The sequence below is a fragment of the Cryptomeria japonica genome, chromosome 5 (assembly GCF_030272615.1).
Source record: "Cryptomeria japonica chromosome 5, Sugi_1.0, whole genome shotgun sequence".
NCBI lineage: Eukaryota > Viridiplantae > Streptophyta > Pinopsida > Cupressales > Cupressaceae > Cryptomeria > Cryptomeria japonica.
In genome coordinates, this window is record NC_081409.1 from 209,248,272 (window position 1) to 209,263,733 (window position 15,462).

The following is a 15,462-nucleotide window of genomic DNA, read 5'->3' on the forward strand; positions in this document are numbered from 1 at the left end:
GGATGCTGATAAGGTCTTAACTGACTCAGATGCTACTGCTCAAGATTCACATGTGCTTGATATTCGGTCCAATGCAGACAATGCTACACAGTCACCTTCAGGAGCTATGAAATCTAAGGAACTGACACTGGCTCCTAAATGGTTAAGTGGCTCAATTACTAGGAAAAGAAATGTGGTTCCTATTTCGGTGTCGATGGAAGATGTTGTAAGTAAATGCTTGGGAAGATCCACGAAGCCAAAGCGGTTAAAAATGGAGACAATGATTGGTTTTGATGAAGACACAAAGCACTGGACTGCAGACGTTGCCAAACCTACATCTGACAAGGATGCCGCCACTGTTTCAGAGGCAGATTATACCATTGAACGGGTTGATTTGGGGGTCGGAACCAGAGCAGTTGATGTAAAACATTTGGAGACTTCGACTAAACGGATCATCTCCCGCACCTGGAAGGATGAGAAGGACAAGGTTGAGTTGAAGCGGAATTTAATGCAAATGGCCCAATACATTTGTGCCCTGCAGAATAGTCCATTGCCGTTGTCTCAGAGCTTGGTCCCCTTTAGTTCAAAATCCCCAGGGAATCAGAAGTTCTTTGATGAGGTTCAACGAAACAAAATGATCGCAGAGATTTTCTTTGAATGGCTCACCTTGATCGTGCATCAAGAAACCAATTACATATCAGATTTAGTTCAGATTTTCAAGGAAGCTAATGAGGTTACCAAGGAACTGGATGCCGATTTAATTTCATGGCAAAAAGAAAAGACTAAATGGGCGGTGATTTCAAAGCAAATGCGAGATATCCAGTGCTATGGCTTGATGAACTTTCTTGCCGAAAGACAAGTGCTAGGGCTGAGTGAGGACATAATGTTTATATGCAGGGAAAGCATAGAGTGGCGCAACCAAATCATCGAACAAGGTCATAACGAATCCGCTAATTTGCGAGGTGAACTAACAGCCTTAAGAACAACTATGCAAAAGGATTTGCGCTGCGTGGATGTTCAATTGCTTAAGGAAGATAACCAAACTTTGGAAAACACTGCAGAGATGATCAATCAATTCAGCAGCCACATTAAACAAATTAAAGTGGAGAAATCCTTGGCTGTGGAAGATTTTACGAAGATTTCCAAAGTGGAATCGATGCTCACGGTTTGTCTGGATCACTTGGATTCACACGGGGACAAAGTGCAGATGGTAAGGAGAAAGAAAGAACTCTGGAAGCAGAGAGTAATACATAGCAGCCTGCCGCATGTTACAATAATTTAGGAGTTCTCGAAGGTGCATCAAGAGTGGAGTGCGGCAAAGGCGGTTATGGTGTCCATCCAAACCAATGGCCCGGGCAATCCTGACCCTCAGATAAGTAGACAAGGAAGGGAGAGCCGTTTGTGTGGGGTACGGAGCAAGAAGAAGCCTTCAAAGAATTGAAAGACTGGCTGGTGAGTGCACTGATATTGGTATACCCAGACTAGAACAAAGAATTTCACGTGCACGTTGATGCCTCCAACTTTGCAATTGGTGCTACCCTCGCCCAGGTAGGGGCGCAAGGACTAGACCATTCCGTTTTCTTTGCAAGCTGACTTCTGTCAAAGGCCGAATGAAACTATAGCACAATAGAGCGAGAGGCACTAGGGATGGTGTACGCAGTACAGAAGTTCCGACACTACTTGTTGGCTACACCGTTCACATTTTATGTGGACCACCAGGCACTAATGTACCTAGTGAATAAACCAATCATCCTAGGGAGGGTAAGTCGGTGGCTACTGCTCTTATAGGAATTCATCGTCACCATTGTCGTACGGCCAGGAAAGTCCCATGTAATAGCCGACCAACTATCAAGGATCAAATCAAGGGAACCGACCGAGGGAGTAAACGAAGACTTTCCAGATGCACACTTGTTCCAAATTGCAATACTACCAACCTGGTATGAAAAGATAGGCCAGTATCTATCTACCTCCACATTTCCAAGCGAGATGCCTTCAGGGGAACGAAGGAAATTGACACTGAAGAGAAAAACCTTCCAACTAATTAATGGGCTTCTATATAAGATGGGTCCCGACCAAATCTTGAGGTGTGTCATGGAGGAGGAAATTCGCGGTGTACTAAAGGAGGCACACGACGGATTGACAGGCGGACATATGGGACCAGATGCAACCATTAGGAAAGTGCTTCTCGCAAGTCTATGGTGGCCAACTCTACACACTGATGCTTGAGAGTGGGTGATTGGATGCGACACTTGCCAACGAGTGGGAAAACCTCTCAAGAGGGACTTCATGCCTCTCTTTCCTTCGCAGCCGCAAGAAATATTCGAACGATGGGGTTTGGACTTTGTGGGACCTCTGAAGCCTGTACCCTACTCCAATGCAAATATATTGTAGTTGCCATGAAATATCTCACCAAGTGGGGAGAAGCTAGGGCCTTGCCGGATAACACGGCTTTGAGTACAACACGGTTCTTGTACGAACAGATTGTCACCAGGTACGGGATACCACTCCAAATCACCAGTGACAGAGTAGTGCACTTTGTCAATCAAGTAATTCGTACCATGACCGTGGAATTTAAAATATTCCATAATCCATCCAGTCCGTACTATCCTCGCGCTAATGGTCAGGCTGAAGCAACCAACAAGGTGTTGGTATCAATAATCTACAAATCGTGTGGTTTGTAACAAGAAGACTGGGAGGAAAGACTACTAGCCGTGCTATGGGCCTACCGTACAACATACAAAGTCACTACCGGGCATACGTCATTTCAGCTCATGTATGGGCAGGAGGCAGTGGTACCAGCCGAGTACACTGTGCCGAGCCTTCGGGTGGCGGTGGAAAATAGACTTGGGGACACAGAAAGCTTGAATGCAAGGCTTGATGGTTTGATAAAGTTGGATGAACGGAGACTGATGGCACAATGGGCAATAGAGGTGGCACAACGCCGGCGGAAAAATTGGCATGACCAGCATCTGCGGAAGGCCAACTTGCGGCCGGGGTAGTTAGTATTGAAGTATAACGGTCGCAACGAACTTCGACTAGGGAAGTTCAAGTTCCATTGGCTCGGACCCTATAAAATCAGAGAGGTCGGTTGGAACGGAGCAGTAAAGCTCGCGACTCTGGATAACAATCCGATTAGAGACCCGGTGAACGGTTCCAAGTTAAAGATCTATAGGGAAAGAAATAAACCTGTGATTGGGATTAACATGCTAGGATACGCCATGAGAGGGCATTGGACCATTGGTCGAAGCAAGGAGGTCGAAGAAGACCCAGTGGTAAAAGGAGGAGAACTCTATCGGAGGGATGATGACTGGGCGAAGCCCTTGGCGGTCATGGTAGAGCGACTTGTACCAAAAAGGTTGGAAGGTGTGGCGGTTCCCAGGATCCACAAACATCTCACGAATGCGTATTTCGAGGACCCAGTTGTGTGGGTGCGAGTTTCAGGATATTGGAAAAAGCGGGCCCCATACGAAGGAGTTCGGGAGGGATACGTAGCATATGACATTGATGAAGAAGTAGAAGCCTGGAGGAGAGTTGGGAACATAATTAAAGAGGAGGAGCCGACAGACCTGGAGGAAGAGCTCGACCTGGAAGAATATGGGGCAACCCTAGGCCCATGTTTAAAAATGGTATTGAAAACAGAGGACCTATTCGTCATCGCTTCCAAAGCTGGCGAGGTAGAAGCCGGACCTAACTTATTGTACCGGGTGATCCCTAACCTGGCTGGGCCACTAGAGATTGACGGAGAGAAAGTAAAATGGTACCACCAGTACGGGGATCGGTACATTGACGGCTGCTACAAGGGTGTGGGACCCACCCCATTGGTGGACAAGATATGGGACCTAGAATATGAAGGGACGTGTTGTGCACAAGAATGCTACAAAAGACTACCACGTGTGTACGTGGTTACACGACTCAGAAATAAGAATGAGGACGCCCGACAATGCTTCAGGGGTAAAAAGGAGGAACAATGGGGATGGAGACTCCGAACAGGAACCAAACAAGAAATGGAAGGAAGACAAGGCAAGGAACAAAGAACCACGGAAGAAATGGAGAAAAAAGCAAGGTAGGGGGGCTAGCAAGAAGGAAACAAAGGAGACAGGGAAACTCCTCGGCCGCAAAAACGAACACAACAAACTGGCTAGTGGCTTACAGAAGGCCAACTAGAGGGCACAATCAGGCCAAGGGGTACCTGGGTAAATTAAAGGCAAGGAAGCTAATACTGAAAAAGCCGTGTCAGATAAAAGAAGTAAGACGACTGAAAAAACAAGGGGTCTTAAAGGGTGAGGAGGAGAATTAGAGGAAAAAAGCTAATAAGTCCAAGTCGGCAGGTATTCAAAAATTGAAATATCAGGCAAGTACAAGTAAAAATAGTAGAGAAAAAGTAAGACTGCTGAAAAGACAATTATTTAATGTTAAGTTAACAAAACATTTTTACCTAAGCCTAACCCTGGCAAAAGAAAGTGCTTATAAAAACCCCCACGAGACCCCATTAAACACAACGCAGGAAGGTGAACCTGGCAGACAGATAGTTTTGAGCGAAGGGAAGGAAGTCACATACCGTACGAACCAGTTGCAGGTGCCGACTGTACGGACACAATACACCGTACATAACAATTGTACGGACACGAAGGAGTTGATAATTTCGTACGGTGTACGGATTGTGCAGACAAGAGAGCACGAGGCCATAAAGTCTTGCCGTACGATGTACGAATTGTAGAGAGGCGTCATCAAGGGGTACCGTATGAATTGCCTAGAAGCCACACCGTACGGCGTACAAATTGTCAACAAATCTCACTGTACGATGTACGGATTAGGAAAATCAAGTTGCGTACGGATCACGTATGGATTACAGAGGGAGGAAATCATCGTACGGAGCAAGGTGGGAGGAAGTCACCGTACGACATACGACATTACCGTAGGGGCTCGTGCACCAACGGAGGCATTGTTGGACGGACGAGTATTACCGTATGAACACGTACGGGCACGTGTAGGAGAATTCGCACAAAGCAAAATCCATACGACATACGGTATCAAGAAGGCAGGCAGAGATATCCGAACGACGGGTACTTGACATGCCAATTAAAGAGGCAGCACGCAGGTATAAGAGGCAAAGGGCCTGTCTGGTAGAACACGAGGGAGAAGCTGTACGACAGGGAAATTGAGTGATACAATGGGCCGTACAAATTGGCGAGACAATCTGTCAGACAGGAATAATAACGACTCAGGAAGGGGTATGGGAAGAAGAAAGGAAAAAGGAAGTTGCAGTGTAGCCATGATTGCCACAGAGCCCGCCAGTAACAAGAAAACCAAGAGCAGACCGAAGACCCCGAAGGACTCAGAGGGACTCACGACGACAAATGTAGCATTTGAGAGTGTGACTGACAGTGAATGCCGTACCTGGTGGGAGGAAAACCCTCTAGACCATGTGACGAAGGAATCTCTCAGGAGGGCACAAGTTCACCACGCCGTCCAAATGCCCACCTTCAACATTAAAGAGTTCGAGCCAGTCTTGCAAACCATGGTATCAGGCTATAATCCGCAAGAATGAGCTTCAGTCATTCAGTTCCAAGGGTGCACAATGCTAGGCTCATTCAAACCTGAGGATTTCAAGCGGGTATTTGGCATACCAAAGAAAGGAGCATCTGCGGCCAAACCAACCAAAAAACTCACTAGAGAAAAGAAGAAGTGGTTGATGGATTTGCTGTGAAGAGATGACCTCACAGAGCAGCAGTGGAAAAGTGCCTAGGCGGATAGCAGAGGAATGAAGCGTGTGTTTATTGCACCTGGTCAAAAGCCACCTTACGGGTGCCAGTCGCGCCTCTAACATAGCTATATGGATGATAGGATTAATGAATGGGATTAGATGCGGAAAAGTGTACAATTGGGGACAACTCCTGGCAGAATGTATCCACGATTTCCTAAGATGGGAACACAAAACGTTCTACATGTGCCATCGTGCTATCAGCTTGTTCCTGGATGCCGTATGCTTGCAGGTACCACCAGAAGTATGGGGGACATTTGAGCCATGCGGAAGGGTAGAACCAAATAAACCCACCATGTACTACTATATCCACCTGGATACCCTAGGCGACATAGCGCAGCCCACAAGGAAAAGGAGGAAACTGGATACGTCCGTGGAGATTGAAGAGGTTAGGAGCGCAGAGGATTCAGAGGAGGTGGAAGAAATGGAAGAGCAGGAAAGTGGTGATGAGGGGTTCCATCTGTCGGGACACATAGCTGTAGAGGAGGAAGAGGAAACAAAGTCATGGCAGCAGGAAGAAGAGGAAGAGGAGGAGCAACGGGGAGGATTGCGGGCTCAATGGAAAAGTACGAGGGTAAAATTCACACCCTCGAAACTATCCTCGACACACCTGGTACCTCAGGAGGCGCTTGTAGTAGCCAGCCTAGTGGGATATGTACGACCAGTTGGGGTACTGTTCGAGAAAATTGGAGAAGGGGAACCGTCGGCACAGCGATGGGTATCCCTGCCGCAGATCGGCTTGGCCGTACTTGCAGCAAAAACTGGTACGGTACCAACAAAAATCGGTATAGTGCCAGCAGGAACCGGTACGGTGCCAGTAGGAACTGGTACGGTATTAGCAGAAACTGGTACGGGTGACTTGGAGGCAGTAGCAACCTTGGATACTCTGACAAATGAAGATATAGACGCCTTGCTAGATGGATGGCTAGGGCAGTTCGCACTCGCGCCACACCTTCCCCCCTCCCCTGCACTGCATAACATGGCCATTGGGCTAGGCATGACCACAGATAGAGATATCACTGTCCCAGACCTAGACAGAGAGAGATCCGCTGATCAAGAACAGCAGGGAAAGGACAAGCAGAGCAGTGGACCGGAGGGAGCTCTCGTAGGGCTCCACATCACACCACCCGATTTGAATGACCCAACAGGCTCACCCGGACGATTCCTAGAGGAGCTACAGGGGCTCTCTGATGTTGCACGCAGCATGGCTTAGCTTACCGGACAAATGGAGGCAGGCAATTCAGCCGACGCTACACAACTGTGTCACTTCATGGCCGAGGGGTGCAAGGAGGAGTTCACGCACCACTTTGAGCAGCAAGGGTGGCCGGACCATAGTACGCTTGAGATGATTCAGAACTGGACCCATAGGCACATGATAGGAGGCACAGGCACCCTGGGCACCACCTCCGTAGCATGGAGAGGGCTTTCCGAGAGGTTTACTTACAGATGTGGCAGCACCAGGTGGAAAAAGAGGCCCAACGGATGTACATAACAACACTGGAAAAGGAAGGTGAGAAGCAGGCACAGTTGGCCACAGTGGAGATGAGCTTGAGGAAGGAGATGGAAATGAAGATGACTACCTATGAGGTCCGTTGCAACTTGCAGGAGAAGGAGGCACATGCATTGGCAGCCCAGGTGGCAAAGATCACTTTACAACTGGAACAAAAAGATAAAGAGCTATTGGAAGCTGCTCACATGGTAAAGAAAGCACGGGAACGACAGTTGATGGCAGAAAAGAACCTGAAACTTCAGGCCGGACAACAGCCTCCTACTGCGACCACTACAGGGATGCCTCCTCCCTCTTCTTGGTCTTAGCTATTTTTTTTTTAATTCAGTTTCTCTTGTCTGAGTCGTCTGGAAGACGACTACGTTTTTGGGGGGGCTAATGTTAGGGGTAAAAGCCTATGTTAGTAAGAATAATAGTTATAAGTGTGTTATGTTATGTTTATGTTGTTGCCAAGAGGTTCCCGTCGAGTAGTTGGGAGTTGGTGACGGTTGGCATCTTGACCAACTGTCGGGTCTATATATTGTTTGGTTGGAACCTCAGCAAGGGGATTATGTATGGACAATTCCGGACACTGGAATAAAGATATAACTTTTTTGGTCTAATTAGTATCATTGTCATTTATGTTGTGATGTACAATTGTTCTGTTACATGAATATTTGGTACGTGTGGGAAATACTGTGTTATATGTTTATTCACCAACCATACATTTAGGACTAAACAAAAGTGCCATCTCCAGATTTCTAAGGATGAAAAGCAGACTTTCTTAAGGCTCAATTTACCAGGAAATGGTGAATGAAAGGGGTTTTAGAAGGGTTTATGAGGTGAAATTTACAAATTATTAATGATATTCCGAGGTGTAATGGTTTCACAGCATTATTGAAGGCTAATTCTCATGAAAAACGAATTTGGAATGGAAGATGCTCACCTTTTATGGTTTTATCATCAATTTCTTGCAATCACTAACTTAGAATTTCATTTACAATCTTGATTCAAAATGTTTTCATTGTCTTTTCAGTTTTGATGCAAGGAAAGAATCATATGGAACGTGGAGAGATGTAATATCCCTTGCTATTTCTGATATAAATTTTCAGACTTCTTGGTCCTTGAAGAATTATGTCAAACACTTTGCATATGACTGATGTAAAACTTCAGATTTGCTAACTTCAAATGGCAATGATATTAATGCTTGCAAACAACTTCTAAACTGTCTAATGACCTCCTAGAATGGATATGTTGTGTTTTCCAATGCAATAAGATGAATTTAAGTGCAAGAATATTACACCTACGGCTGACTGTAATTTAGACAAACAGTTGTCATGAAACCTTGAGACAATATGCAACCTTATTACTCCATTAATTTATGAGATAATAGATTCATTACAATGATCAAATATGTGCCCAATGACCTAGCAACCTAACATGGAATACTCAGAAAATCTGAAGACACATGGCAGCCATTGGAGTCTGCTTACAACTAAAAATTAATGAGAACTAATGATGCCAAAGAACCTGATTATAATCGCCAAGGCTTGTGGTTGAAGAAGCAAGCAAAATCCCTTTATTTGGAGCTCTCCTAATGCCAAGTCGACTGGTTCTATGAATTGCCCCTGCTGCATGTAATAATGTCTGATAACAATTAATTATCAGCACAAAGATCTTCTTCAAAGCCCTAAGAATGATCGCTGTCCTCTCCCAAGTATAGCGCTATCACCAATTTCCAAGATCGATGCTCAAATGGGAAGATATGAGCAAAATTGTGGGAGGAGGTATGGTTCGATCTGCTTCAAACTGGTATATCAGCTTCAACTTCACTCAATTCTCCTCTAAAAACTTCTAACATGAATCGCTTTATGTCTTCAATTAAATCGATGCACATATATGCCACAATGGAAAAGTTGAATTCACCACAAACCAATAGCTGAAGACTTCAACAAAATCGTACATCATGAATCTAATATAAAAAACTCCAATTAGCTCAATATGAAGAATTGAATGTTCCTCACTCTCAAGGCAACCCTTTGGAGGATCTTTTACCCCCTCAATTATGCATATCCAAGGGAGGTATCGTTCCTTAAGACCAAATCTGTGGACAACCCTTGGCTCCACAACCAGAATATAAGAGAAGATAACAAATAACTGATGCTCAACAATGAATCTCCCTCTATTTATTCTTTTCATATCCCATCATAAGATTCCTTCTTATCCGGTAGGTACACTTTATTATTATTTTATTACAAATGTTATTTTAATTGCACTTTTAAAATATTATTACATTATAATTAAAGTGTACACGTCTTATGATACGTGTTAGCTCCTTATTTCGCCATAAAACCAAGTAGAAATAGAATGTGAAGCCACTAATTTGTGCCAAGTCGACCCCCTAATCAACTCTTTGGCCTACGGGGGTCAAATTACAGGCCAACCTTGTGAATGTCCACGTGCCAACCTTGTGAATGTCCACGTGCTAAGGAGAAGGGGACATTACAGTCCGCCCTCTTTGAAATTGCTTTTCCTTAAGCAATCTCAATGTTGGATTCTGCAAAATCTCCTCACTCTCATAGGTAGCATCCTCAACCGGCAAATCCTTCCATTTGATCAAATATTCCTTGATAACTCTCCTCCTCTACTGCTTCTCCCTGACATCCAAGATAGCCTCAGGTACTAAAATCAACTCACCCTCATCATCCAAGGGTGGTAAAGTCGTGGAAGGAATCACATGATGTCCTAATGCCTTCTTGAGGTGTGAGACATGAAATACATTATGCACTTTGCTGTTTGCCGGTAACTCAAGCTCATAAGCCACCTCTCCCACACGCCTGATAACCCTGTAGGGTCCATAATACCGCGGCTTAAGCTTCTCGGCACCACTCTTGTTGAGAGTGGACTGTCTATACGGCTGCAACATCAAATACACCATGTCACCTACCTCAAATGACCGCTCTACTTTCTTCTGATTTGCATACTTCTTCTGCTGATTTTGTGCCTTTTGTTCTCTCGAGGAGCCCTCATAATATCCCAATTCTCCTATAACTTGTCTCTTGCACTAGGCAGTCTACTATCACTCAACAACAGATCAAGAAAGCTAGGCGCCTCATACCCATACAATGCCATGAATGGTGTCATCTGAATAGAAAGGTGATAAATGGTATTATAGCAATACTCACAAAGATAGATCCACTTGACCTAATCCTTCTGCTGCCTTGCAATGTAATTCTTGAGATATCCCTCCACCCACTTATTCACTATTTCTATTTTTCCATCAGTCTGCAGGTGGTGGCTGGTGCTCGGAGTGAGCTCGGTCCCACAAAGTTTGAAGAGCTCTAGCCGGTAATGGCTCATAAACCGACTATCTCTATCACTCATAATACTCCGAGGTAAACCATGCAATCTGAATATCTCACGAAAGAAAAGCTCTGCTACCTGTGTAGCTGAATATGTAGTGGTGATAGGAAAGAAATGAGCATACTTAGTCAAACGGTCAACCACTACATAAATATAGTCCTTACCCTGCACCTTAGGTAAACTTGTGATGAAGTCCATGGAAATGCACTCTCACTTCCTATTAGGAATCGAAAGTGGCTGAAGCAAGCCTGCAGGGTATGTGTGGTCTTGTTTATTCTGCTGGCAAACTGGACACTCTCTGACATATTGAAGAACATCTGATTTCAAACCCTTCCAAGTGAATCTCTCTCGTATCTATTTGTATGTCTTGAATAGCCAGGATGACTTGCCATAGGTACATCATGAAAGGTTCTCATCACGATGTTCTTCACATCCGATCCTGGGGTGAAAAATATCCTCCCCTTGTAAATGATTAAATCATTCACAATGGAGTACCTATCATCATGAGTGGACACCTCAATTAAACCCGAAGCCCAAGAGTCCTTGGCATATTTTGCCACAATCAGATGCCTATAATCCTCTGAAACCTCTGCCATGGAGCTCAAATGTGGATGGCGAGATAGTGCATCAGCAACTACATTTTGCGTACCTTTGACAAAGGAAATGTCAAAGTCATATGATTGCAGCTTGCTTACCCATTTCTGTTGCCTATCATTAAGATCCTGTTGCCCTAGGAAATGTCTCAAGCTATTATGGTCTGTTTTAACAATGAATTTGCTGCCTACCAAATACTGCCTGAATTTGGCCAAAGCGTGCATGATGGCCAACATTTCCTTATCATATATGCTATAGCTCCTCTCAAGACCTCTCAACTTCCTTCTCTCAAATGCAATCGGATGTTTGTCCTGCATAAGGACAGCCCCAATCCCTTCACTTGAAGCATCACACTGCAACTCAAAGGGTTTGTTGAAATCTGGCAAAGCAAGTAATGTGTAGGTAGTCATGATCCGTTCGAACATTTCAAAGCATTCCTACGCTTCGGGAGTCAAACAAAAGCTCCCTTCTTAGTCAAATCAGTGAGTGGAGCTACATATCGTGAGTATCCATTGACAAACCTGCGATAGAAACCACATAAGCCCAAAAACCCTCTAAGTTGTGTAAGATTCACAGGTGTAGGCCTTTCTACAATTGGCTTGACCTTGTTGGGATCCATACGCACTCCTTCAACACTGATGATGTGACCTAAATAAAGTAACTTTGTCTATTTGTCATACCCAAGTCACATTTGGATTCCTTGGCATATAAAGAATCCTTACCAAGAATACCCAAAACTATATCAAGATGTGCAATGTTTTCCTCCCATGTCTTGCTGTACACCGAAATATCATCAAAGAAGACTAGCACAAGTTTCCGCAATTGTGAATGAAACACCTTGTTCATCGTGGATTGAAAAGTAGTAGGTGCATTGGCTAGCCCAAATGGCATAACCACGAACTCAAAATGTCCACAACGACAAAGAAATGCTGTCTTCTCAATGTCCTGCTCCCTAACTCTAATCTGATGATATCCCGACCTCAAGTCAATTTTAGAAAAATACTGTGCACCATGTAGTTTATCAATCAATTCATCAATTCTAGGGATGGGATTCCTATTCTTGATAGTCTTTTTGTTTAACAACGTCTAGTCAACGCACATCTGCAATGTACCATCCTTCTTCTTGACCAAAACCACAGATGAAGCAAAAGGTGACTTACTAGGTCGGATATGTCCCATAGCTAGCAGCTCCTTGATGGTTTTTTCTATCTCATCCTTGAGCCACTTAGGATGCCTGTAGGGAGTGACTATCACGAGCTTAACACCCTCTTCCAATTCAATAATGTGTTCTATCCCCTTATTTGGAGGTCTTCCAGGTGGAATCTTGCTGAAGACCTTTTCATGCTTGATCCTCAACTCCTGGATGTCAGATGGATAGATAGGTTTTTGTTGCTCCTCTTGTGTTGGCTTCAAAACACATCCTGCTGCCCACTCAACCATGTCATGACGCAAGAGACGCTCCATCCTTCTGAATGAAATAGTTCTGCAGCTAGTGTCCCTAAGTGCCTTCAACACGTGTCCATCCTTTTCAAAGCTCATTTCCATCTCACGGAGGTTGAGGGTAAATATTCCTATGTCATGCAGCCATGTCATTCCCAAAACCATATCTGTGTCTCCCATGTTTACCACATAAAAATCAGCCTTGAATTCAAAATTATTCAAGCGCATAGGAAGGTTGGGAATCATTTTGTCACACTTGAGAGTGTAACCATCAGCAACCTTCACTCGTATTTCTTCAAAATCCTCGATGTGTATGCCACTTCTCTCAACAAGTCTTGCATCAATAAAATTATGTGTTGCACCTGTGTCAAGTAGACTGATGATTTTCTGTCTAGCAAGTACTCCTCTCATCTTGAAAGAACCCTCACGCTGAATGCTAGTGAGACGAGCCTCCTTAAGCTTCACTTCTGTCTCTACTTCCCCCTCTTGTTCTGACTTTTCTAATTTTGAATCTTCATAATCTGATTGCTGGTCAGAATCTGATCCTTCATAGAGAGTCCACATAGCTTTGTTTGCTTTCCCTTTAGGCCTTCAAGGACAATCATTTTTAGCATCATAAGGCCCCTTACAATAAAAACACAATTTCTTCTTTCTCAAGTCATTGACTGTCTCACGATCAAGTGGGAAAGTAGACTTAACCTTTGCCTTATCATCCTTCTTTGGAAATTTCTTGTTATCAGGGTAGGAAGTTGACCCTTTTGATGTAAGCTTGCTGGTAGGTGCTGCAAATTCCATCCCACGTGCCTTCTTCATAGCTTCTTGTAAAGAGGGAGGGTCAAAGGCCTTCAACCAGCCCTTTAGTGGTTCCATTAGCCCTTCAATAAATAAGACTACCAACCTCCTTTCGCTGATATTAGGAACCACGATTGATAATTGTTGGAAATCAACAACATATGCTTCAAGGGAGCCATGTTGCTTAAGTTGTGCTAACTCATGAAAGCTTACCTCCCTATCTTTAACATCAAATCTTTCAATCAACTTCTCAGTGAACTCATCATAAGTGGTAATTAGGTTGTGACCAAGAGTGATCAGCCCGTGGTACTACCACTCATGAGCAGCTCCTTCCAAATGTAAGGTGGAAAATCTTATTGCATCTTCTTCAGGCATAGGTCTTAATGATAGATAATTATCAAGTTTTGGTACCCAAAACCTAGCTATACATTTGTTGCTTCCATCAAAATAAGGCATAGTAATCTTACCAAGTGTCTGCTGATAATCATTTCTTGGTGGAATATAATGATCATTTCTTTCTCCTCCTCTCCTATTCCTTTGATTCATGAATTGATCAAAGGTCCATTGATCCTTCAAATCAACAGGTAATGCATTGTACCCTTGGTAAGCTTGTCTTGCTTCATCTCCAAAGGTCGTGGCTACAACAACTGTAGGTTGTTCTTCCCTTGGTGTGAAAGTAGGAAAAAGTGGTCTAGAGGCTGATTCTCTAGTAGTAGTTCTGTGGACAGACCTATCTCCTTCAGTATTTCTGATATTTTCATTGTTTCCACTATGCTCAATTTCATGGCGTTGATGGAAGTTATTGTTGTTGGACTGCTGTTCCATTTTTCCCAACAAGCGAGACATCATGTCTAGCATGTTATCAAATTTCCTCCCAATACAAGCATCTTTGTCTTCTTCTGCCATGTTCTGAATTGTTTTACCAGCGTCTCTTTCCCTTAGTGCTGTTGACAATGTATCTACTTCAGGTACTTGTGGATTTTGGTACTGCTGTCTCCGCTGTTCCCTGTTGTAGTATCTGATTTCTCTTGCACTCATTCAACAAAAACTGATCATAGGGTGGCAGGAAGAAAGCTCTGATACCACTGTAATATCCTTTGCCACTTCTGATATAAATTTTCAGACGTCGTGGCCCTTGAAGAATTATGTCAAACACTCTGCATGACTGATGTAAAACTTCAGATTTGCTTACTTCAAATGGCAATGATATTAATGCTTGCAAACAACTTCTAAATTGTCTAATGACCTCCTAGAATGGATATGCAATAGTTTTTTTGTTTTCCAATGCAATAAGATGAATTTAAGTGCAATAATATTACACCTACGGCTGACTGTAATTTAGACAAACAGTTGTCATGAAGTCTTGAGACAATATGCAACCTTATTACTCCATTAATTTATGAGATAATAGATTCATTACAATGATCAAATATGTGCCCAATGACCTAGCAACCTAACATGGAATACTCAGAAAATCTGAAGACACATAGCAGCCATTGGAGTTTGCTTACAACCAAAAATTAATGAGAACTAATGATGCCAAAGAACCTGATTATAATCGCCAAGGCTCATGGTTGAAGAAGCAAGCAAAATCCCTTTATTTGGAGCTCTCCTAATGCCAAATCGACTGGTTCTATGAATCGCCACTGCTGCATGTAATAAGGTCTGATAACAATTAATTATCAGCACAAAGATCATCTTCAAACCCCTAAGAATGATCGCTGTCCTCACCCAAGTGTAGCGCTATCACCAATTGCCAAGTTCGATGCTCAAATGGGAAGATATGAGCAAAATCGTGGGAGAAGGAGGTATGGTTCGATCTGCTTCAGACTGGTATATCAGCTGCAACTTCACTCAATTCTCCTCTAAAAACTTCTAACATGAATCGCCTTATGCCTTCAATTAAATTGATGCACATATATGCCACAATGGAAGAGTTGAGTTCACCATAACCCAATAGTTGAAGACTTCAACAAAATCGTACACCATGAATCTGATATAAAAAACTCCAATTAGCTCAATATGAAGAACTGAATGTTCCTCACTC